This window comes from Narcine bancroftii, chromosome 1 (genome assembly GCF_036971445.1).
Source record: "Narcine bancroftii isolate sNarBan1 chromosome 1, sNarBan1.hap1, whole genome shotgun sequence".
In the NCBI taxonomy this organism is placed as follows: Eukaryota; Metazoa; Chordata; class Chondrichthyes; order Torpediniformes; family Narcinidae; genus Narcine; species Narcine bancroftii.
Genome location: NC_091469.1, coordinates 20,037,459 through 20,064,780, shown reverse-complemented (window position 1 = coordinate 20,064,780; position 27,322 = coordinate 20,037,459). Strand labels below are relative to the sequence as shown.

At 40.3% G+C, this 27,322-nt stretch overlaps 1 protein-coding gene across 10 annotated transcripts in view; it reads left to right on the top strand.

The window, feature by feature from the left end:
• The window catches only part of LOC138755431 (nuclear factor 1 B-type-like), a 315,639-nt gene that overhangs the window by 99,058 nt on the left and 189,259 nt on the right, over positions 1 to 27,322 (top strand). The window lies entirely within an intron of this gene.

The window sequence follows — 27,322 nt, the reverse complement described above, 5'->3', positions numbered from 1 at the left end:
CTTTTCAATTTTCTTCATCGTTTATTGCCGATCGGCATGGACGATCATATCTTTTCCATCTGCCTCGATATCTGACCCTCTGAATTGTTGTTGCCTCCCCTGTTCTCCTTTGGTGAAGGCTCTATCTTTGAGCTTGAGACCGTAGTCGATGTTGAGTTCATAATGATACAAGGGAAAAATCCTGAAGTGGTTTCTCATTGCCTTCTTCAGCTGCAGTGCCCGAACTGGACAGGTCACCCTGGCCATTGATCAGCAGATTCATCTGCCCAGCATTTTAGTCTTACAACTATAAATTCCAATCTGTAGAATCTGCTTGTAAAAACCGTCCACCATCTGCAATCCGTGGCTTCACGTGACCCTGAGGGGAAGGCTGAACAATAGATGTACATACAGCATCACTGGAGGAATGCTATTATGCACATTTGGAATTATTTGAGTGTCATCAGCATTTTCAAAATGCTGTTTTCAGAAATACTAAAACCATTTTTAATGTCTCTGTGAAACCTTATGAAGAGAGAACTCACATTTGTTCTTTCGTCTTAATCTCCCCAGACACACAAAGTCTCAATTAAATGCAGCTTTTAGCCACCATATTCTTTCTCCTTCTCAAAAACAACCACTCATTATGACTAAGTTGTCTTTTCTCACAATGAATAGAAACCTATAACCTTTGCTGGTCTTGTCAGTCTTAGTATGAAATGTTGTTATAGAGTATGTCATCCATTCACTTTAGAAATGTGTGTGGTCCTGTTCCACTATTCAATGTATTAATAGGAAATGGCAGATAAATATTTTTAAACTTAGGTCGGCCTGTGGATAAATGAGCAATTACCTTGCGGTTTTGTTACCCCCCCCCCCCCCACAACCTTTCCACTTATTTCCACATTTGTGCTCACTGAGCAGGTTACTTCTGGAAATGGTCAACACTTTGTCAACTCTTGGTATGAGGGCAGCAATATGTAAATGAACAAAATGCTTGGATTGAATTTGTAACTAGGAATATTGTTGCCATAATCTTTATTTTAAGTTTTGGTACAAAATGTATTTTCTTTCCATTTCTTTTCTTATTTTTGTACAAATAAGAACAAGTAGAGCCCAAATTGGAATGAGGAAAGATACTAGTGTCACAATAATCTTTTGTCTTTCCCAGGATCTTTTCTCATTCACCTGTTGTTGCTGCTGGGTCAGTAACTTTGAGGAAACAATTTGTAATTCTTGGATGTTTTGTTGTGCGTTTCCTTGAAGTGATTGGAAATGTAATTTTTCACTCATTTATATGCTAAACTATGGCCGTTAATCACTGAGAGTAATTATGTGGATTTAAAGTTTTGCTGCTGTTGCCATGCATTGCTCTGTGATACATAAGAACCATGGATCTCATCCTTCGACAGTTACCAGATTCCATACTGTGCGTGCCACATAACTCTAATGGCGGATTTTGATTTCCCTATCGTGCTCCATATTAATTAAAATTATTCTCCATTGGGTCTGTGTTGTGCACTGAGAGATTGATTGTCACCTATTTCTCTGGAGTTGTTGAAATGCTCCAGTGAGATTAATGAGTTGGAGTCAAAAGGCAGCTTTTATGGTTGTGTCAGTGGTCTTACACCAGTTGAGTTTATGGCTGATTTATATCATGGGTATTCGTCTTCGGAGTCTCCCATGTACATTTGTGGTGGTGGTTTTCAACATTTTGCTGCCAGCATCTTAAAACCACTTTTATTGCCTTCTTTCAATGTAGCTCCTAAATAATCAGCTGTTTCCTCCAGAGCACAGTTCCCCACCAGCTGGATGATTTTTCAATCTGATGGCTGATATTTTGTGAAGATTCTAGACATCTGCCTGTCGTGCTGCAAAAATGAGTGCAGACTCCTTGTCCGAAGTCCATGGTGAGGCTGTTTGGCCTGAGTTTGTTTCTGTTGGAGAGATTGTTGAGAATGAATGATGAGGTTCTTGGAGGATCACAGATATTGCTGGACTGAAAACTTAAGTGTAGTTGCCACTGAATTATCTGGAGCAAAGGCTAAAAAATGCAAATAGAGTTGAGTTATTCTTTTAATGGATTATCAGACTCCTAGGCAACAGGCTTATTTAAGGACTAAAACATGGAAGTCTGCAGACACCATGATTGAAGTAAAAACACAATGCTTTTTTTTGTTTTAGCTCATTATTTATTACTGAATATTTATTTCTCTGCATTTGTATCTGTTTCTTTCTTGTGTTCACAATTGTTTCTTTTGTACACATTTCTTTTTTCTGGAGTTCAGTTTACAGTTACCAATAATCAGAAATTCTGCCTGGCCCACAGCAAAAGTGAACCTCAGGGTTGTATATGATGCCATGTCTACACACTGACAATTAATTTGATCTTTGAAAGAAAAGTTGATGTCCTGCTAATTTAAAGAGCAAAAATGAATGCTAAGTGTTTTGTAAAATGTTTTGGACACCAAACTCTCAGCATTTAAACCTTGCCACCAAATTATTCAATTTTTCATATGTTTAAGCTGAAATTTTGACCTTTCTGTCTTATATTTCATAACCCTCCCCCTTTGGGCAAACTGCAGAGTGAAATCTGAAAGTCTGCCAGAAAATAGTATCAAATTTTGTGAGCCGTTGTGCTCCACGAATAAATACCAACAAAAGTAGGTCAGGAGCAGCTAGGCAACCAGAAAGTGGATGGAAGTGTTCGTTAAATGTGAGCGTTGCAGAAACAACAGAAATCTTGGATTTTCACAGTGGTATTAGACTGCCAGCACAAGTTTTATTGGACAGATCTCTTTTCTAAAAAGAAAACTTGAGGAATGTGCAGAGTGCTTCCCAACTAAAATGGATTACTCTCCCTGAGCAGTTCTGCGCCTGCATAAATAAGTTGTGGTTTGATATGTGGAATGAATTTAAAGTGGACAGACTTGAATGCAAAAGTATTCAGAATCTGTGCCAAATGAGGTGGTGATGATGGTTGGAGGGGTTCAGAAAAGGGAGGTTTGGCACCAAAGTAGCAGTGACTGTTTGATGCACTTTACCACAGAATTTGGTGCCAAGTAGTTAACACAAGATAACAAACTTGCTTTTTCATATAAATTTATATTTGACCACTTTCTTGCAATCTGTTTCAGCGAAACATTGCACAAGGAAAGTGGGACCAATGAAATATATTTTAATTTATCTAGTATTCAATCTGTAATAGCATGATTAAGGAAATAATTATTTTTACTGTTAAGCGGCTTTCATCACCCCTTTTTTGTATTGTTTGGCAGCCAATTGTTTGATACCCTAGACTCAGCATGAGACCATGTACCCACAGCTACTTGCATTTACATGGCACCCTTTAGCATATTGATGCAACTCTGCAGGCCTCACAAGAGTATTATCAGGCAAACTAATAATTAACCTCAAGACCAGGAAGGAAAGATGACTGAACACTTGTTTTTAATGAGCATCTTAAAGAAGAAACATTGAGGAAGTGATAGATTTGGTGGAGAGACAAGAGACTGCAGATGGTGGTATCTGAAACAAATAAACAAACTGCAGTAGGATCTTCGAGTTTGGGAGGATATTTCCATGTTTCAGGTTGAATCTGTAACAGGGATAGATTTAATCGATCTGTTGGAATTGCAGAATCCCACAGCCTGTCTCATTGTTTTGATATCAGTTGATGTCTGATTGTGCATTTGTAAAGGACTTTGAAATTTTACTACAAGGTTACATTTATTAAAAATTCTTCTTATTTAGAGTTCTGGGTTTTGATCATCTTTACCTGAGGTTGTTTGGAGGGGAGGTTGTGCTATGGAAGTTTAATTTGCTTAAACCGTTCTGACATTTGGGAGGCCCTCATTGGGTCATGGTCCCTTGTTGCTGTTCTTGCACATTAGGAACCCTTGACTAGATGTTTAAGCACAAGAACCACAGATATTGGTATCCTTAGCAAATAATGAGTAGATGCAGACTTGTGGTGGCTCAGTTCATCCTCCTTCTCCAGGATCTGTACTCATTACAGCTGTAAGGTTTGCTCTTTATCAGCTGTAGGAGTGACATCCCCACAATTTGTCTATTCGGGGGGAAGGAGGGTAGATGGGGGAAATTAATGTTGAATATCTTTTTGACGTTTGTCCATCCACGTGAGTGGGTTGATTTCTTGATGTTGTTTCATGGTGGCTGTAGACAAGACATGTCCTTCATGTGTAACTAATATGGTTTGTGGACAGGTACTATCTAAACTGAAACACATGAAAAACTGTAAAAATAAGCAGTACATTTAAATAGTATCTCATTCTTTGCATGTGGTGTGAAACTCCCTTGTCATGAGGAGGTTAGATGCTAATTTTGCTGTAATTGAGAAAATACAATGTAAATATCATCTTCTCCTAAGGCAAATTTAATTAAGATCTTAAGAGGTTTTCCAGTCAATGATTATTGAATAGTCAAGTTTTCAGCTCCTTTGTAATTTCAACAGCTAAGAGGCCATTGGTGAACATGGATAGGAAGGTGGGAGAACAGGCTGAGAATCGTTCGGGATAGGGGGGGGTGGGTTAGGACTGTGAATGCAGAGCTGGAATAAAGAAGACAAGGAGATAGGGGAGACAAGGAGAGGGTAGCAAGAGGAAAAGAGACATTTGGATAGGGAATGAGAGAGACAGGGTAGATGGCTGGGGGAGGGAGTGGGGGCGGGGTGGGGGGTGATGTGCAGAGAGCTAACAGGAACTTGGGAGCTCGATGTTAATGCCATCAGGTTGGATGGTGCTCAGACAAAATATGAGGCATTGTTCTTCCAAGTTGCAGGTCATCTCATTTGGGCAGTGCATGAGACCATTTTACATGGAAGAAACCGACATTTCCATGTCGACATAGAAATGGTGCAGGATTTGAAGTGGTTTCACACAAGGAGATCCTCTCCATTTCAGCGGTGAGCGAAGATGTTTAATGAGATAATCTCCCAGTTTGCATCCAGTCTCTCTGATATAGAGGAGACTGCAATGGGCACACCGGATACAGTAGACGAAGTGTGATAATTGGTGGGCAACAATGAGTGGACAATGGAGTCACAAAGTGAGTGATCCTTGTGGAAGCAGAAAAGGGGAATGTGGTGGAACCAGTATAGAGCTATTAGCACTGTCTGTATGAATGTACTGGCCTGCCCCTGTTCCTGTGACTCCTCCCCTCAGAATCTCCATAAAGGCTGTTATGCCCAAACCGCTCCCTCAGTACCTGTCTTGGAATTGGGCCAGCAACATGTGAGATGGGCTGATGATTTATGGTGATTAAAGCCTATTAATCACTACTTCTAGTTTAATGTGGTTAAATGATAGTGCATCAGGAAAGAGGGGGGAAGATGTGTCTGGTGGTGGGATCACATTGCAGGTGGAGGATGATATGTTTGATACGGACAAGCGAAATCCTATCCTTTTTGCATCTGGTAGCGGAGGGGATCAGGGCAGATGCATGGGAAATGGAGGATATACAGGTGAGGGTTGAGTTGATGTATGGTTGTGGAAAGGAGGCTTGTGCCATATGCTACTTACCAGAACTAGTTAATAAATAACACTATACTAAATGCAAAATTGAAAATTGAAATGATTTCTCAAGGAGTACAGCTGGTTTTTGAGGCATGTTGTTACTGAACTATCTATAAATATAGAGGTCAGCAAATGTTAAGATTGCCGCTCAAATGTTAAATTCAATATCGAGGTACGCTTTAACAGGCTTTGAAGTTTGAGAAAGAATTAATCTTTCAAGAATTCACATGAGATCATTAAATAACAGAACACAAAATTAAATCAAAGAATGGTACAAGAGAGGGGTGGTCAAATTAAATATGAACACAAAATCTTGCGGAGAATGTAGGACATAGAGGAAAGGGTAGCAAATAGTATACAACAGACTGCTTTATGAAAACATCCTGCATCTGTTCATTGAACTGAATTGTTTATTGTCACATGTACTGGGATGCGGTTTAAAAAAAGCTTGTTTTGTTGTTTTGGGTTAACCTCTACATGGTACAGCAGATAATGCAAGACTAAAAATATTGTGCTACAATAAAACCAAACTGCAAGGCAAAGTGTAACATCAAACAAAGTCACTGGGTACAGTATTATAGAGAAAACTACAGTTAAATAGTGTACTTATGGGAGGTCCATCGAGAATTTGATAATAAGAAGGAAAGAAACTGTCCTTGAATCTGGAGGTGTGTGTTTTCAAACTCGTGTCTCTTCAGCCCAAAAGGAGGGGGAGGAAGAGAGTGTGACCTGGATGGGATACTGTATGTCCTTTAATATGATGGCTGCTTTCCCAAGATAGCAGGAGATGAAGGCGGGAGGGGAGGCTGTTTGTGTGATGGCCTGAGCTTTGTTCACAATTCTACAGTCTCTTTCGGTGTTCTACAGAGCAGTTTCCTGACCAAGTTGATATGCATCTGAATAGGATACTCTCCAAGGTGCATCCATGCAATTTGGTAAGGGACACTGTTCATTAGGACACAGCTGTCAATTTTGTTAGCTAATGGAAATAATTCTGATGTAGGGCTCATATAAAGCCTCACTTGTTTGGTGGAGTCAAAAACATTTTGAAGGAAAGTTAATTCTGTTATTTATAACTGATGGCTGAATTTTATCTGATTATGTCTTCTTTCTTCTTTGGCTTGGCTTCGCGGACGAAGATTTATGGAGGGGGTAAAAAAGTCCACGTCAGCTGCAGGCTCGTTTGTGGCTGACCAGTCCGATGCGGGACAGGCAGACACGATTGCAGCGGTTGCAAGGGAAAATTGGTTGGTTGGGGTTGGGTGTTGGGTTTTTCCTCCTTTGCCTTTTGTCAGTGAGGTGGGCTCTGTGGTCTTCTTCAAAGGAGGCTGCTGCCCGCCAAACTGTGAGGCGCCAAGATGCACGGTTTGAGGCGTTATCAGCCCACTGGCGGTGGTCAATGTGGCAGGCACCAAGAGATTTCTTTAGGCAGTCCTTGATTATGTACCAACAGAGGAACACATTCTACAATTTTGAACATTAGTTAATTGAATAAACCCCTTCAAAAAAAATCTCCTAAATTTCATTCCATGAAATGCTTTGAGATATTCTAACGTTACCAAATGTAATGTAAGTCATGTGTTTATTTTATGTAAAAAACATTTTGGGGTCTATAATTGACGTTGATATAAACTGCCAGAAAGTGGCAACTTTTTTGAGATGCCTGGAATGCATGTAAAATAAAGATTTTCACTATAATTCTGAACACACGACGATATACAATTCAATTCAATTGATGTGAATGCCATCCTTTACATCAGTGAGACCAAACGCAGATTGGAATGACTTCACTGAACACCGAGGCTCTCTTTGTGCATCTCGGCAGGAATTCCAAGAGCTAACCATCATGTGTGTCTTTGGCCTCATCCATTGCCATTGTGAGGCCAAACATAAACTTGAGGAACAACACATCATATACCTTTTGGACACTCTTAAACCCAATGGCATGAATATTGATTTTTCTAATTTTATGAAAACCCCATGTTTCACTACTTCCATCTCTTTAACTATTTCTTACTTTTCTCTCTACCTTCCTCCTTTCCTTTCCCAGTGGTCTCTCCCTCTCTCTCCTTGATTCTCCACCTCTCCCACCTTATGTCCAGTTCTCCAGCCCCTCCCCAGCTTCTTCCACTCTCCTTTTGACCTCCCCTTTGATAAAAGTTGATGTCACCCCTTCCTACCTGTGTCTCAAAAGCGTGTGCCAATCTGAAATGTTAACTGATCATGTCTATCCATGGATGCTGTCTGTCCTGCTGAGTTCCAGCATCTCGTTTCTTGTGTTTCTCTGGTGTGAAATCCAGCTACCAATTGGATCATTGTCTTTCATGTGACCCAAGACCACAAGAAATTGCAGAAGGTTGTGAACGTGGCTCAATCTGTCACACACAACCCCCTCTCCTCCACCACCTCCATCTATAAGTCTTGCTGCCTTGGAAAAGCAGTCAACATATTTCAGGCCTCATCCTACTCAGCCACACTCTCTTCAATCCTTCCTGTCAGTGCGAGTGTGAGATCACGCACCACCAGTTTCAAAGACAGTTCTTTCCTGATCTTATTTGTCTCCTGAATGAAACTCAGAATCATAAAATTATGTTATCTTTGCTCTTTACAAACTGATCTCTCTCTCTGTGACTTTGTAGTTTTGTACCGTCTTGCTTGTTGTACCATGTACAAGATGTTGACGGGCCTGCTCACAAAAGAACCTTCATCACAATATGTGATAATAAGCTTGAACTTGAATGTTGAGACTTCATCAGCCTTATCCCCTTGTAAATCATGAAGTAATCGATTGCTGCAGTTTGATTGACTAACATGCTATTGTGCATATTAATTTGTGCTGCCATGACCACCATGGTGGCTATTCACCATCTGTGTTGAATACAATCCCAAACTGTTCAAGTGTATTGTCATATGTATAATAATGCAGTGATTAAGGTTGCATGTGAGCAGACCAGCAGAAATCTTGTACATAGTAAAATGGTAGTAAAGTGCAGAGTTGCAGAGAGCGATCAGTTTATTTGGACCAAAGGCAATATGATTTTACTACTTTGTGGTTCATTCAGGAGTCTGATACCAGCAGAAAATAATTTTAAAAAGTTAAATAAAGAAAGAAAATGGCCTTGTATCTGGAAGTGGGTGTTCTTGTACTTGTAACGGGATGAAGACAGTGTGGCTGGGGTTCACGGGTGGAACCAGCATTTAGACACAGAGGGTGGAGATGTTCCAGGAAATGTGCTTCCTGTCAGTAGTTGTTTAAGTAAGTTGCCACTCACCAAGGAATAGAGATTTTCTGCAGTTGAGTTGTATAGGCAAGGAACCATATGCTGGAACTGCTCAGTCTTACATTGTAATTAACTTGTGAACTCACATTGAAATGATCCCAAGCACATCTTCTTCAATATAAAAATTGATTTTAGCTTGCATGGTGCTACACTATTCAATTTCATGGTTAGTGTATTCTTGTTACTTTCTTGCTGGTGGTTTTTTGTCAGATTCTGCACATTTTTTGATCATGCATACTCCGTGTTTTTACTTAAGCAATCTCAAAGATCCAAAGTAGTATGTTTGTTCCTTGAAGAAGAACCATCTTGCATGGTTTTAATGCTTAATCAGTGAAGATTGGTAAGAACTTCTCCTTCACAATCTCCATCAGCACTGCAGGGCTGTGCTCTTAGCCCCTGCTCTACTCATTTTACATCTATGACTGTGTGGCTCCGTATGACAATAACACCATTACAAATTTGCTGACAATGCCACAGTAGTGAGTTGTATAAAGGATGGGGATGAGTCCGCATACAGGGTGGAGATTGAAAACTTGGCTGAATGGAGCACCAACAACAACCTTGCATTCAATGTCTCAATGTTGCCCAAACTAAGGAGCAGATTATTGACTTCAGGAATCCACTGATCATTGGGGGATCAGAGATGGAGAGGGTGAGCAAATTTAAGTTATTTGGAGTCACTATCTTATTTGTTTACATGTTTATGCTATGTACAGTTTATTTTTTGCACTACCAATTAATGGAAATCCTGCCGTGCCCGCAGGAAAAAAGAATCTCAGGATTGTAGGTGGTGTCATGTAGGTTCTCTGACAATAACTCTAAAATCTAAACAACTTTATTTTTTCAAGCTGCTTGAACCAACAACACACTCGACTTTTGTCATAGTCTACTTTTTGTTCCCACACACTGCATGCATTGCCTACTGGGAAATGTAGTTCTTTATTATACCTGCGTAATAACACATTTTTCCTCTTTAAAAAACACACAAACACAATACTGTGTCTACATAACAAGGCTATCTACATTCTGTAGCCAGTCTCTTTCCATTCAGCAGCTTTCACTCAGTCTCTGAGGTGGTTTAACAGTCCTTTTTAGTCTGGTATGTGTTTCCACAGGTGTATTGCTTATATTTGCTGTGTTTGTATTTCTGTCTTTCTGTGAACTCTGAACAACATGTTCCTTTTCTATATGTGCTGGCCCCTTTTGTGTACTGAAAGGTGCCAGGTCACGACCATGGGTTGGAGCTTGTGGTCGTAGATCCACGCGGTTCCTTCTCAGAGGTGTCCCTCCCTCTGTGTGGATCTGGTAGGAATGTGGATCTATTTCCTCTTGCACATATCCTTGCATGGACCATGTGCCAGAATTGTGATCTCAGATTCTCACTTGAACTCCAAGCTTCAGAACTGATTGGCTTTTTACTGTCTTGTCATGATACTGTTTCTGTTTTACTTTCTCTTCCACTTTACCCTGTTTGACCTTGTGCTCCTTTAGGTGTCAACAGGATTTCATACATTGGAAGGTTGGTCCAAATGCATCAACCCATCAGCATTTGGGCAGGAGAAAGGTCATTCTGTGGTGGTGCACTTCTGTGTATCATAAGACTTCTGTGGAAACCCTCTCGCCCATCATGAAGCTCCTCCCCTCCTTGACAGAACTCTCTGCTAGGCCATTAGACTTTGGGTGATATAGGCTTGAAGGTATATGTCAAAACCCCCAAGTATTGGCAAAGGACTCAAATTTACTGCTTGAAAATTGTGGACCATTGTCTGATTCTACTTCACAAGGAACTCCATGCCTCGCAAATACATTTTTTCATGAAAGTGATAACTGGTTTACTGGATTTTGACTGCAGTGGTGCTACATTATATGACTTTTCCCATGACAATCAAACAAATCTACTCCAACTTTGAAGTATGGTCTGTCTGGTACAGGATGTGGTGTAAGTGGTTCTGCTTGCGGCTTTGGTCGATAGGTAGGGCATATTTTCTTGGTTCATTCTTGGCCAATACATCATCTCTTGAGCTCTATTGTTTGCACTTTTCTTCTGGAGTATTTCCTTGTGTAGCAACATTGGAATCACAAACCTGTTCTCTTTGAAGACCATATCTGTCACAACTGATAGTTCATCTCTTCATGCCCAATAATTCCGAATACCCATTGGACGGTCATTCTTAGCTGCTAGCCATCCTTTCTGTATTGTTTCTTTGAGCTCTTTCATTGTTTCATCTGTCTCTGTTGCTTTCCTGATCTGCTCTGTTCTATCCTGGGGTACTGGGAATGAAATGATAATCATATCAGCATAGGCCTGTATCTCCACATTAACCTCTTGGTCACTCTTTCCTCTCTTGTCAACTACTCGAGACCGTGCATCAGCTGCAAACATGTATTTTCCATGATGTGTAGATCATTTTCACATAATATTTCTACAGGATAGGGACTTTTTTTTCTCCCCCAGGCAGGAAATGGCAAATCTTGAGGGGCAAAGATTTAAGGTGAGTGGCGGGGTGGGGGGAGTTTAAAGGAGGTTTATGAGACAAGTCTTTTGCGCAGAGAATGGTAGTTGCCAGGGAAGGTGGCAGAAGTAGACACAGTAGTAACATTTAGACAGACACCTATCAGGCAGGGAATAGAGAGGAGTAGATAAACCATGGCTGGCAGGTGGAATTAGTTTACATTGATATTATGGTCGACATAGTTATTGAGGGCTGAAAGGTTATTCCTGTGTTCTTCTGTTCTCTGTTCTCATTATTAAGAGCTGTGTATTACTTTTATCAATATTTTTGTCTACATGCGAGAGTGTGATGTGTATCTTTTTGTTTTGCCTTCGTTTTTCCACCCTTCAAGTCTAGATTTTTCTCAGGGCAATGGATCCTCTAAGTTCTCTTAGTACAATAAAACCCCCATTATCCAGAATTCAAGCAACCTGCAACAAAATTTGAGGAAAATAAATAGAATTAAATTAAGTAAGAATAAATAAAAAAATAAATAAAAGTTTAAAATTGTAAAAATAAATATTCTCTGAAGTGACACATAAACTTTGCTCAAGATGGGAGCAAATATTCAGTCTGCAGAGTGCCTTAGTCATGCTTTGCTCATTGCAGCTGTTTGAATAAAGTTGTATTTGAATAAAATGGTGTTACCCAGGATGCTTGCTGTGGGGGGCAACTCTCTTAAAGTGGCTCTTTGTTGCTGCTTAGTAAGTCTTGATCTTTATTAGTATATTATGTATATTAGCAAGGCTACATCTGTAAACTAGGGGGGAGGGGAAGCATGTTGATTATGGTGGCTCCATGGTTAGTGTTGTGCTTAATCCTGGTTCAAATTTAAATTTAAATGTTACAAGTTACAGAAATTAACAGATTAAAGTGACCTTTACATAATTAAGGACTACAATACTGATTTTTTTTCAAGTTACTTTACATTTTGCACTGTATTTTATCTTTAACCTATTTATTCTTAATGCTGATTTATTAGTTAGGCATTGCAAGAGTGAGTCTCAAACCAATGGAAAATACACTCCCAGCATCTACCAATCCCCGTAAGATACCAGGGGTTTCACTTTAGTTATTATTTATGAGAAAGCCATTTAAATGCATGAGTGCAGCCTCTTCATTCACAGGGGGCACCCATTGGCGGGTATAGCCATGCCTTCCTTAAAGTTCTAGAGTTGGAGCTTTGACAGAAGTCACAGGATGATGATCAAATGGAATCCCTAGCAAATGATAACCAAGGATAGTTGATGCCATCTGTGGAAATGCTTTCACTGCCCTTAGTGAGATTGGCTTCTCCAATACAACTTAAGGATCAGGTTGGATGTCGAACTGTGTATTGTTCAGTTACTCACACTATGCCTTGCCATTGCATGGACAGCAATCCACGAAAATCACTCGGATGTGGCTGTAACCTTGTAGATTGGGAGATCATCTGTGCAAGGATAAATAAACTTCAGACTACAATCAGATGTCAGATTTTCATTCTTAATATTATTAGGAGCAAGGAAACAGAATTCTGCTATGTCATTTAGTTGAACTGCATAGCAGGTAATGTTGTAATCGGTATTTATTATTAAATGTTCTCATTATTCACTTCAGATGGCCTTCATGAGAATTAACTAAAGAACAGCAAGCTCTGCATCACTCTGTTGAGATTTATTTATTATATACATTTATTCATTCTAATATGATCATTCTGTTGTACACTAAACTCTAACCCAGTGGTTCTCAACCTTTTTTCTTTCCACTCACAAACTTTAAGTATTTCCTATGCCATAGGTGCTCTGTGGTAGTAAGGGATTGGTTAAAGTGGTATGTGGGTAGCAAGAAAAAGGGTTGAAAACCACTGTTTTAATCGTACCTTATTGACTTGTTTTGTGCACGGTTTCATAAATCCAAAGGAAATGGGCCAATGACAATTTTTCTCAAGCAAAATATTTCAGTAACAGTTGGGTCTAGTGCAGTGATTCTCAACCTTCCCTTCCCACTCACATCCCACCTTACCCAATCCCTTACTAATCACAGATTAGTTGAGAACCACTACTTCTAACCTGAGGGCCTAAAAGTCTGCACAAAGCCAATTGTTGCTCATGAAGCGGCTCGTTTTTTAACCTTTGCAAATTGGGGCCCCTGTACAAATATTCATCAACACAGAAAGGCTGACCTTCTGCCACAGCAGATCGCTGCTGATAAATTTCCTGCATTCAAATGAATATAATTTGGTTCAGGGAAATCAGCCAGATCTTCTATCGTAGGTGTGGTGGAATCTGTGGAAAATTTTCCTTCACCATTGGACAATGCTGCAGTTCAACTTCTATAGGAAGTTCTGGAGTTCTGCAGTTCACAATGCAGGAAACAGTGGGCCCATTCATTTGAGTAAGGAAAAACAGATGCAGTGGGAAAGGTAGGCATGAGGTAATTTATTTCTTTTGATTCAACTGGGTTATTTTACATAATTGTTAGTAAGTGCTTTCTGCTCTTTTAAATTTTTAATATTAGATTTTTGAATATTTTAAACTTTATTTTAATTGTATGTTTAATTTTTTTATGAGTTCCAAAATGCTTTTAAAAGAGTGAGAATTCAGAGGTATTCAAAATTAGTTAAACTGTGCTGAAATTGGCAGCTAGTTCAGACTGGGTATGTGACGTCACTGGCTGTCAAAGCATTTCAGTGGGGTACTGGCCAGTGAAATTCTGCACTGCCCATGGTCTTGTCACTGAGCACAAAGTTGAGTATTGCTTTATGCTCAGCTCAGAGTTTCTCCCAGAGATTGACTCCAATTAAGAGTGGGTTTAGCAGGGAGGCAGGAGCGAGCGTGATCAGTGACTACTTAACAAGTGTTCTTCTCTGCTCATTCAAGGTGTCTAATGTACTTTGTACTGTGGGTTATTTATTAGCTGATGTCTGATTTACTACACTCCATTATAAAATCTTAAATATTTCAACTGTTGTAAGCTTCTAAGATTGAATTCTTCTGTGTTGCAGTCCCCTCCCAACTATCATATTCATGTTGTTTGATTCATAGCTGAATAAAGATCAAATCATCTTCTTTTCAACATATGATAAGATTAGTTCCGCATGCTGAAACAATGAATAACCTGGAATTTTGACCTTTTGTTCTCTCTGTTCACCATCAGATTTCAATTGTACAAACGAGACATTAAATACCATGGCCCTGAACTTATTTTTAACTGAATCAGGGAAACTTTGAAGGATATTCTTAGTATGGTTGGAGTGAAGATCAAGTTAAATTAATTGTCAACTGATTGCACAAGATTGAAAACTTGGCTGAATGGTGCACCAACAACAACCTTGCACTCAGTGCCACCAAACTAAGGACCTGATTGTTGACTTCAGGAAAGGAAAGCCAGATGATGATCGGGGAATCATAGGTGGAGAGGGTGAGAAAATTTAAGTTCTTGGGAGTCACTATCTTAGAGGATCTTTCCTGGACCCAACACAGCAATGGTATCTTGAAGAAAGCACAACAGCGCCTCTACTTCCTCAGGAGTTTGGGGAGGTTTGGTATGTCACCAGAAACACTGGCAAATTTCTACAGAGGTGTGGTGGAAAGTGTGCTGACCAGCTGCATCACGTCTGGTGTGGGAACACCAATACCCCTGAGCATAAAGCTTTCCAAAAGGTAATGGACTCAGCCAAGACGTCATGGGCAAAACCCTCCCCACTAGCAAGAACATCTATAGGGCACGCTGCTGTTGGAGAGCAGCAGCAATCATCAAAGACCCTCGCCACCCAGCACATGCTCTGTTCTCGCTGCTGCAATCGGGAAAGAAGTATAGTTGCCTCATGACTCACACCCACCATGTTCATGAGCAGCTACTATCCTTCCACCATGAGACTCCTCAACAACAAACTCAATCAGAGAATCATTTAAGGACTCATACTAGTGCACTTTATTGATTTTCTTTTTCTTTTTGTTGCACAGTTAGTTTGTTTACAATCATTATCTGTTTACAATTCTATGTGTACAGTTTTTTTTGCACTACCAATTAGTGGTAATTCTGCCATGCCTACGGAAAAAAGGAATCTTAGGGTTATATGTAATGTCATGTATGTACTCTGACAATAAATCTTAAATCTGAAGTACAACTCAATGAAACAGCATTCTCCGGTCCTCGGTGCAAAAAATGCAGATGTACAACCTGACATAACACATATAGACAAACAATATATAAATGGGACAAGTATTTCATCCATACAAATAAATATATAAATACTGTTTCATGTATATGGTTATCTCAGATGGTAAGGGTAAGCAGTTCATTTGGTCGTTCAGCATTCTCGTTGTCTGTGGGAAGAAGCTGTTCCTTAGCCTGGTGGTGCTGGCCCTTGTACTCCTGTATCTCTTCCACAATAGGAACAGCTGGTAGGTCATATTGATAGGGGGAGAAAAAACTCCAGTGATCCTCTCTGCCACTCTTTTGGTCCCATGGATTGACCTCCAATCCATTTCTCTGCAGCAATCTTATCACACCATGATTCAACCAGCCAGAATGCTCTCAGTAGAGCTCCTATAGAAGGTTGACATAATGGTGGCCAGTAGCCTTGACCACTTCAATCAGTGTTGTGCCTTCCTGACAATAAAGAGATGTTGAGTGTCCATGATAGGTCACTGGTTAAGTGAACTCTAATGAACATGGTGTTCTCCACTCTCTCTACTCCAGAGTTGTTGATGTATAGAGAAGGGTGGTTATTCCTGGTCCTCCCTAAGTCCATAATCATTTCCTTTATCTTATCCACATTGATATTTTGGTTGTTACTCTCGCACGATTTCATGAGATTTCCCACCTCTTCTCTGTATTGCAACTCGTTGCTGATGAGGCCAACTACTGTTGTGTTATCTGCAAAGTTAATGACATTGTTGGAGCTTGATCTGGTGATGTAGTCGTGGGTCAATAGCATGAACAGGAGAGGCTGAGTGCACAGCCCTGAGGTGCTCAGGTTTGTCCTCAAAACATCCCAATGATGAGTGGGTTGGAAGGTGCCAAATGCAAGCTGCTAGGAGAACTCAGCAGGGCAGGTAGCAGTGGGAGAGAATGAATGGATGACTGAAACCTGTGAAGAGGACAATTGGGTGAATCGGCTACTGTAAATGGTAGTAGCGATAGAATGGAGGGGAGAGGGAAATTTTTGGGAAAGGGGGGTGGTGGGGTGAATAGAAATAATCATTGAGGAATGAGTTTGCTCTCAGAGTCAGCCTAGACTGAATAGGCTGGAAGGCCCTCTTCTCAGTAATAAAGAAATTCATGGAGATAGAGTAGGTAATTTGATCTTTGATGTATTAACTGCCTTTGTACTTGATAAAAGCTTTATAAAAATATTAGACTTTGGGACTCAGATAATGAACTAGAAATTAACATTAATTTATTTGCAGCATGTAATTTCCTGGTAAGGAATAATGAAAGACCAATCTTTTGCTGTACCCATGCTCGACTGTCACATGCAAATTGTGCAGATCTTTGATTAAGTGAGCAGGATTATTTTTTTTTGGTTTGGAACATGAGTGAAGTAAATGGGAAAGGTTCACCAAAAATGGAAAAGCAACAGTCTTAAGCTATTGCCATTGGGACAATTAAAAAAAAACTTTATCCAGGGATATGTCTGAGTACTGTTTGTGGACCTGAGTTGTTTGTAGATTTGTCGTTGCATTTGTGCATGTTACATCAGGGATCCTGCTTCCCTGGATTTTATATCTTTTATTGTTGTTCTAGATCTTTAAAAGTGTTTTCTATTTCATTTTCTATTCATTTATTTAATTGTTCTGAGGACATGTGTTGTTCACTGGGAACGTGCTGCTCTTGGTATAACTTGTAAACAGTATATTTCCTTCAAGATTTGGTCCAAAATATAATACTTCCAGCAATGACTTGCAAATAACCTACCATTTATAAACTACTATTTCAGGAAATATTCATTTATTGCAATACTTTTCAATTCACCCTTTGCCCATCTCTCTATATCAGATAATCTTATGATATTTAATGCACTCCGGCAATTTCAGACACTTCCGGTACTCCATAGAAGCAGCTTTTTGATCTTTAAATCACCAGTCAAAGTACAGTAATTCCATTTGATAAAATGCAGGATTCGATTTGACAGGATCAAGATAGCAAGTCTGGAAAGGAATGACTGCTACAAGAATATGCCCCTCAATAGTGAACATTTCTAGAAGGGTGAATTATTTAGATTTTAATGTTTATAATCTTTGAAGATAGAATATTTATCAAGAGTGAAGAAGCAAACTTATCTTGAGTGAATCTCAAATTAAATGGAAAATCCCCTGTTGCATTTATTGACTTCAGTATGAAAGAGAGAGTAGAATGAAAGCCATATTGTATTTTTAGTTTCTTCTTTGCTCGGTTGGCCTGAAGCATGATAGATAAAAACAATTTCTAACTTATTTTTCATTTGACAATGCTGCATTATAAGTCTGCCATTTCCTTCTTTTGTGGAGGAACAAAATTGTAAACTCTGGTGGAACATATCTTACGGATGTTAGGTATCAACTATTTAGTTGCTTAGCAGGAAATTGTGTGCTGTGGGATTTTTCCATTGAAATTTTCTCAACAACCATCAATCAATCAGTCATCATTTTAAGACTTTTTTAATTTGCACTTCAGTAATTAAATTTTGATTGATATTCAGGAAGTGTTTATTGTTTCTGGAGATTGAATGGTGATTTATTATGAAATTGGAGTTGGATGGTCAAACTGTACCACATGCCCTGTAGTGTATTAAAATTGGTAACACTTCATTTATATTTCCATTTGCTTCTGATCTCTTTTGTTTGCTGGGCAAATGCTGAGTTGGTAATTGTACTGATGGGTCAAGGTATGTGATCAGGAGGTGGGTGAGAGCAAGTTTTATCTTTAATATCTAACACTGAGAGAATCATGGAGGGAGCTTTATGTTTTAGTCACAGAACATCATTTGCAGCAATACCACATGTTCTGCAGCTGTTGATGTCGTTAAATCAGAGTGATTCCATTTGACATCAATCCTTTAAATATGGATATTCTGCAGCTGAACTTATTGTTTGTTTCATTAATGACATGTACCCTATGGAACAAATCTTTTTGCATTTTCACACTGATTCTGATTTTGCAATGGATTTAAGACACTGTGATGGGGATTCTGTTGCCAAGTGCATTGCATTTGCATCCTGCTTTGAACATAGAATAATACATCACAGTACAGGCCCATCAGCCCTCAATGTTGTGCCAACCCATATATTTGTTCCTAAAAAAACCCTTCCTACCTTATAACCCTCTATTTTTCTTTCAACCCTCGGCACCCTCAACTCTCTGTATGTAAAAAAAAATACCCCTGATGTCTCCCCTAAACTTCCCTCCCTTAACTTTGTATACATGTCCTCTAGTGTTTGCTGATCCTGCCCTAGGAAACAGGTGCTGGCTGTCTACCCTATCTATGCCTCTCATAATCTTGTAGACCTCTATCAAGTCTCCTCTCATCCTTCTACAATCCAAAGAGAGTCTCTCATGGGGGAGTTTGTCAAATGCCTTACTTAAATCCATGTAGAACACATCTATCACCCTACCCTCATCAATTTCTTCTGTTATCTCCTCAAAAATTCATTTAGACTTGTGAGTCACGGCCTTCCCTTCACAATGCTATTCTAACTATCCTTGACTAGACTGTACTTCCCCAAATGCTCATGTATCCAATCCTTAAGAATCCTCCCCATTAGTTTGCATAAGACTCACCGGTCTATAATTCCTAGGATTCTCCTATTACCCTTTTTAAACAAGGGGACTACATTTGCCCTTCTCCAATTCTCCAGATTTGATTGAACTGTTATCAACAGTCCCATTACTAAACACTTAGTGCACTGTAACACAGGACCTTAAGTTAAATTCATTGGATGTGCAAGTGGAGAAAATCAACAGACATTTGCATTCATGCGATGGATTGTTTTGATGTAATCACTTTGGGTGTACATTCCTCATGAGTCATGATCTTTCCAATATCCGCCAATCCTATTTCCACCCACCACTATAGACCAATTCTCTGTTCACCTCCAATTCTGTCTAACTCTATCCCTACGTTGTGATCTATAGTCTAGCTGCTGTCTTATTCTAGCTCCACAGTGACTTATTCAGTCTGACTAACTTCTGTAGGAGCCGCCATACATTGGGTATTATAAAATGATTTTAATATTTTCATATTTTCTACAACATAGATGGTCATGGTTATTAGCCTTGTTTGTGCAGAGAATCCTTTTCAAGGCTAAACACACAATATCGGTTTACTTTGGTTTGCCCTGTGAAGGCACACAATGAGATGCCACTAGTCCAGTGCCCTTACCAAGAAGAGACAAAAGAAAGCAAAATAGAGCCCCTTCAGAGATGTTGTGTGTCTGTGGTTCCCACTACCTCCTCTGAGTACTTGTAACCTCTGTAGCCGCACGAGCTCCTGGGCGTTCCATCAGTGAACCTGATCTCCAGGCATTCATTTCACCCTCCTCAGTTCCTGGTTCCAGGAGCCTTGCTCACCATCAGCACCCTCACAAGTGCTGATCTCCAGCCAGTCTCCAACAGCCTGGTGTTAGTCCTTCAGCCACTGAGCCCCACATTGTTCTGTGGTCTCCCCTGTAGGGTCTGCACCAAGACTTTACCTTCTTAGTCATGGATGGGGTAATCTCCCCCTCTCATGTCCTTTGATGCTCTGCTGCTTCCTCGGTACCCATAGTCTGGGTATCTGAACATGGTCACCGCTATCTTGGGCACAAACCACCATGGGTTCTCTGATGTAAAGAAATTCCTAATTTACTTGCAAAATATCAGCTCTGACTTTTTTTTCTCTCAATTAAGCCATCCTTTGAATGGGCCTCCAGACCTTCTTTGGTAAAGTATAACAAGATGTTGCACTTACCTTGTTGAGTGAAGCACAACATTTTGCTGGACAGTGCCAGATTACCAACCTGCCTCATTTCCCCAGAGGTTTCACTAATGTTGTTCTGATCTTGCAGTATGAGGGAGCACCATGAAGCATTCTTCCAACAGTTGCATCTGTAGCACATTGAGTGACTCTGTTCACTTTAATGGAGAGATATGGTGGCTAGGGAGATTATAACATTAAAAGAGTTCATTCAAGTCATTGAACCTTTGACAGCTCTTAGGCAGTACACCAGTTCGATTTCCCCCACACTTCCCTGTAAATTTGTCTGTCAGGCCCATCAATTACTCCTATTCTTCGATCTGACCCCTACTTTAGGAATAATTTACAGTAATCAAATCAAATCACCCATGAACCAATATGCCCTTGGAATGTGGGAGGGAATTGGAGCACCTGGGAAAAAAGACCCCACGAGATTGTAGGGAGAATCTTCAAACTTCACTGCATCAGAAATCATGGTTGGCGTAGCAGTGAGCACACCACCTTTACAGCACCAGTGATCAGGACCAGGGTTCGAAACCCGCGCTGTCTGTACATTCATCCCCATGTCAGTGTGGGTTTTCCCCAGGGGCTCCAGTTTCCTCCCACTGTTTGAAATGTACCAGAGCTACAGGTTAATTGGCGTGGAAATGCAAAGTTAGTATAATGGTTAGTGCGATGCTACTGACCCAGGTTTGAATTTGCTGCTCTCTGTAAGGTGTGTGCATGTTCTCCCCATGACTGCCTGGGTTTCCTCTGGGATTTTGTCTTCCTCCCACATTCTAAAGACACTCAGGCTGAGTCACCAAATTTACACATTCTCCCTGAGTATCCCTGGGGAGCTGTGGAAGGAAGAACAGAATCAACGGTCAAGATTGGAGACCCTTTTACTGAGCAGAGACATCCTTTTCCCTCACTTTCCTTGAAGTTGCACAAGCTTTTCCTTTTGGACGAAGGTTCTTCAACTTGAAACTGACTCTGTTTCTCTTCCCACAGATGCTGTTTGAACTGCTGAGCATTCCCAACAATTTTTAATTCTGTTTCAGAAATGCTAAGATGACTGAAATATTTGACAATATTTTACAGGGATTTCTGCCTCACATGTAACACCAACCAAGCGAATAATTACATATTTCTGAAAGGAAAATATCTTGGCCTGGAGCTTTCAACTAATTGTGTTATTTCTGTGGGGACAGTTCAACTATGTAAATCACTATGATAGGGTTGTGGATTTTCCTACTCCTTTTTCATTCTGTGAGCTTGAGTCTTTGACGTGAAACAGTACAATAAAGAAACTTATTTTAGAAGATTATCTCCCTCACAAACATTCACCCTCGTTCATAGCTTTTTTACTTCCGCACTTGATCACTCCAATTCACTTCATTCACTCAGTCACCCAAATCTCTATTAATCCTTGACCCTCATCGTGGCTGTCCCTCAAGTTGAGGATGATGGTCTTCGTTCCATTGATCTGACAGATGAAGACGCCTGTGTGTGTATTTGTTTAATGTGTACTAAATGTTGCACTCCAAGAAGCACACAAATCAACCAACTAATTCCAAAGGCATGGAAGCACGACGATTGGAGCTGATGGATTTGTTGCAGCTTTCATCCGCCTTCGCTGCTGTTGAGTTCGAAGTAACTTTGTCCACCGTTGAGGACTTGGTTGGATCGTTCTTTTGTCAGGGACCTCACCCTTGTCCTGACTGCCACGGGTGACCCTTCCAGGAGTATAGCTCTAGACAGAATCCCTCTTGGGATCTTAAGACCGCACGAGCTTCTCCACCACGACAAGGTGACAGTCCATGGAGAAGTCCCTGGCCTCACAATCTCAGACCACTAACCTGCCCAACCTCTCAGCACAAAAACAGGCCTTTCAGCCCATAGTTTCCACATTGACCATTTACCCTGATCCCACACAAAGATGTTCTACTCTTCACCAGCATATTGTGCCAGTGAATGGTGAAATATAGGGAAGGGGAAGGTTAGGAGAATGGATTGGTGTAGAATCAGAGTAAATGGATATTTGACATGCACACAATGGCTGTATGACTCTATGACACAGGTATCATGTGTGAGGGGAGTGCAGTCTCCAAACCTTTCAAATTTAGTCACTAAACATCCTTATTTAATTTTCCCACTGAGTGAAGAAGACTAACCCCTTTGGTTTCCTCTTGCCCTCCATAAAGCTTTGTTCTCTGTTCAATACTTCAATAGCTCTTTGTGAAGTACAGTGTCAAATTTTGGTTGCTCATGCTAACAAAGAACTTTAGTCTGTTTCACGACATTGAATTCCTTGGATAAATAAAGATGGTTTGCTCCTGACACATTGCAAGTCCAAGGTTATGGTTGGGGCACAAATATACCAGCCAGGGCGACTGTATTTCCTGCACAGAGTCCTTTGCTAGTTTGGTGTCAGACTAATGCATGCAAGTATTTATTCAGGGATGCCAATGTATAATTCTGCAGGTAAACCTCTCCAATCAACATTGGAATGCTCTACAAATGAATGTGTGATATTTCTAACTTTATCCCTTCCTGGGTGGCTAAGAGTAAGTGAAGTTAGAATGAGGGCAGTGAAAAGCAGGGAAAGGGGGAGTGTGGGAATCAAAATGGCAGGTAGCAAGGAACCGAGGAATCCTGGGGAGGAGAGAGGCTATGGTCCTACTACCCTTAACCTTATACCCTAACCCTAACCTAGAACCTTTCGCATACCCCCAATCCTGCAGTTTGCTCATGACCAGTGTACACATGAAGAATCCTCTCCGTTTTATTCCCACCTGTTTAAAATAGAAACCAAATAAGCTTGAGATAATTAAGAAATTATTTATCTACATTCATAAATAAATAAGATTTCAGTGATGACTTGGTTGGGATTTGCAGTGCCTCAATTTCTTGTCTTTGCCATTAACGACGTGCAGAAATGTTCGCCTCCTCTATGTGGAAGGCTTCGGATTCTTATGTGATTAATCAGATCCACCACAGTTTTGTGCACTGTCTAGACCCTTACACACTACTTGCCTCAACGGGCAACACTTGCTAGGGTTCCTAACAGTGTCTATTGCAAACCTGGATGCATGATGACCTCACCCTGCAGCCCAGTCACTGATGTAGAATGAAAAGTGGATAATTTTTAAAAAAATTGCCAATAAAGATACCCGTTCACCCTATTCTGCTGCTCATTACCTGCCGCACAACAAAATTACCCCTGTTTTTAACTTTCCTCTTTGACAATTCATTTGGAAATTTAGTGCATCCCTTTTGGAATATTAGTTGTTTCAACCCAGTTCACTTCTTCATGACTGCTGGGAGTTTACTTTCCTTCACCAGTCCACGGTTGCCTTTTATCAGCTCAGTCTTGCCCAGGTGGGGATGGAAGCAAAACAGAGTGAAGAAGACTATTTCAAACAAACTCCTCAGGTTTTCTCTCACCCTGCTAAAAAGCAGCGAGATCTCCTTGGTGGAGAGTTGTGTTGCTTCATGCTGATTTGAAAAAGGTGATATTTTATCCACTTTAAGCAGTTGTCGAGGTGCAAAGTATGCAATCTGGTGAGTTAAGGAAGCTGGTTAACACCCTTAGGCCACTTAAGTTTGGGTATATTTTATAGAGATCAATTCAATTGTTAGCCACTATGATGCCATTTAATTTAACAGATGAGCAGATGAATATCTGTGAATGAACTGCAAATGTGCAGTTACATTCGAAATGCTAAAAGCAGCTCACTGTAAGGTGAGCAAAACCACTGACAAATTTGTTACTTTCAGTATATACATTAAAATTGCACTGGATAATAACTTGAACATTTAATAAGTGAACTAAATGTTAAGATATAAATCCTGTTTGGCTGCAGTGGGTAAAAATGTTGGTGCAGATGTACATTGTACTTGTACTTGTGACAATAAGCATCGACATTATCATTAGTATACACTCAATGAAAATTGTTCTGACTTGCAACCAAGGGAAAGGTGAGATTATAATGGCTGCGTCAAATTATTTGTGAGATTTTGTGTTCTGGGCATCATTACTTCAACATTTTTTGCTTGTATGGGGAAAGATTTCTTCAAATCACCTTTATTTGTTGTTCATACCATGCATTGCACGGTAGATGAGGCAGCGTTTCTCCAAGACCACAGAGCAGTTTTACATAAATATAAGTTAAAATATTAAGACATATACAATAAAAGTTCTGGAAATTTAAGTGCCTGATGGCTTGGGGGGGGGGAGAAGACTGTTGCCTAATCTGGATGAACAGGCCTGAGTGCTACAGTACCTCCTACCAGATGGCAGAAGGGTGAAAAGTTTACATGGAGGGGTGTGTGAAGTCCATCACAATGCTTATTGCTTTCCGCGTGCATTGAGTGTTGTAGATGTCCGTCATGGTCGGAAGAGAGCCCCCAGTGATCTCTTCCACTGACTTCACTATCCCCTGCATGGTCTTATGCTCTGAGTTGGTACAGCTTCCAAACCAGGCAGTAGCACAGGATGCTCTCGATAAATCCTCTGTAGAATGTAGTGAGGATGAAAGGTGGGAGATGAACTTTCCTCAGGCTTCGCAGGAAGTAGAGATGCTGCTGGGCTTTCTTGGCTATGGAGCTGGAGTTAAGCAACCAGGTGAGATTCTCTGCCGTGCATTCCAAGGAACTTTATACTCTTGACGACCTCAATGATGGAGCTGTCAATGGACAATGGAGAGTGATCCCCAGACTCTCCTAAAGTTGACAACCATCTCTTCTGTTTTATTAACATTCATATACAGGTTGTTGGCTCTGCACCAGTCCGTTAGTGACTGCACCGCATCTCTGTACGCTGACTCATTATTCAGTGCATATATCATGGACAGAAGGCACATGAGAATCTCCTTTGTGGTCTACAGTTGAGCCTTACGAAGATATCACCCATGTCATTGAAAAAATTAGTCAAGGAGCGGCAGGCACATTGTTATAATTTAAGTTTGTACATTTTAAACAGAACCAATAAACTCAAGAAGGGAGGGAGGAGGGAAAATATAATTACAGATTTGTCAGAGTACCATCAATTATGGGTAAGTTATTGGGCGTGATCTTCAGATAGATGACAATTGAGCATTTAAAATCAGAGGAAGTTAGCATGAGCTTATAAAAGATTAGTAATATCAGATGAATTGAGGCACTTTTTTTTTGGAAAAACTGTGGGGACGGTGGTTAATGAATGCTATCCAAATCAACTTTCTAAACTTATTTGTTAGGCTCTGTCGACGATCTTTGCAAAGCATGAGGGTAAGTACAATCTAGGGTGGAGAAGGACATACTAATTCTTAGGAAATTTAATTAGTGGTTTTCCCTAGAGAACTGTGCTGGGTTTCAGATTTTTCATCAGAATTAAAATATGGATATTTTCACATGATGTTCACATGACATCATGTTCAGAGAAGTCCATTTTGTGTGTGTGTGTGTGTGTGTGTGTGTGTGTGTGTGTGTGTGTGTGTGTGTGTGTGTGTGTGTGTGTGTGTGAGATAAAAGGTATATAGACAGGCTAAGTGAGTGGACACAACTATGGTAGGTGGAATCTGGATAAATGTGGAATGACTTCATTTCAAAATAAGAATGTTGAATTTGATTCTTGTTCATTGTCGATAGATTAGCCGGGGAGTAAGAGTGAAGAGGTTTGAGTTTCTTTAGTGTGGATGAAAGACTAATGAACAAATATTGGCAAAATTCATTCTTTGTGTATGAAGTAATTTCTATCGATTTGTGATTAGATGAGTGACAAGAAGACTTGTGATAACTGGGCGCATGGATTGGTAAAAAGTGAAAGCACAGATACAAAGGATTGCCATGTACTCCTCTTTATTTTAAGGTTTGTAATTGAGGAAGTGTGTTTTAAAGGAAACTTCTAGAGAGTCTGTACAGTATCCTGTTCACACCAGTGCATCAGGAAATCAATGTTGACCTCTGAGAGGGAACAGAGTCCATAAACATTGCTGGGTAAGTTTCAAGCTGCAGAAGTACTCCAAATGAGATGTTTAAAATTGATGAAGGGATGGCAGTTGAAGGGACACAGAATTATTCTGAAAAATATTTAAAAACTGAGGTCCTAAATAATTGTAATTGTATTCTCATGTTTGGATGTCTGACAAGATTATCAAGTGATTCAGTAGTTTCATATTCATAAGAACAGTGTGCAAGGTTTTAGCTTTATGTGGCTTTTCATTCAATTGCTCTCTTGAGAAACAACTTGAGAAAATTAAAGTACATGCTGTATGATTAGCAAGTTACAATGCAATCAACTGAACTAAGATCCCAATACATTCTCGCAACACCATGAGTAAGAAGGAAAGAGTTGCCATTTAGGTAACATTTTATTCACATTCTCAGAAAGTGCGAAAGCATTGTAGTTTTGAATTGAAATGATTTTATTTGCAGTGAATGCAAACCTGTGAAATTTCAGTAACATAAGATCCATTCCTTTGTCACTAATGCTCCCCTCCTCATAGAAACTCTTTGAAACTAAAGCAGACCATTCTAATTGCAGTTGTCTTAAATTTTGGGTGTCGTGTACATGTCAGCAGTACAGCTGTAATCTCATGCTATTCTACCAATGCCATTGTGGCCTCATTGAAGCTGTGATAAAGCTCCACATCTGGCAAATCTACTGCACTTAAATTTTTAAAATTTCAATTTAGACATGCACCACAGTAACAGGCCATTTCGGCCAACGAGCTCAGGCTGCCCAATTCTTCTTTGGCTTGGCTTCGCGGACGAAGATTTATGGAGGGGGTAAAAAGTCCACGTCAGCTGCAGGCTCGTTTGTGGCTGACAAGTCCGATGCGGGACAGGCAGACACGATTGCAGCGGTTGCAAGGGAAAATTGGTTGGTTGGGGTTGGGTGTTGGGTTTTTCCTCCTTTGCCTTTTGTCAGTGAGGTGGGCTCTGCGGTCTTCTTCAAAGGAGGTTGCTGCCCGCCAAACTGTGAGGCGCCAAGATGCACGGTTTGAGGCGTTATCAGCCCACTGGCGGTGGTCAATGTGGCAGGCACCAAGAAATTTCTTTAGGCAGTCCTTGTACCTTTTCTTTGGTGCACCTCTGTCACGGTGGCCAGTGGAGAGCTCGCCATATAATACGATCTTGGGAAGGCGATGG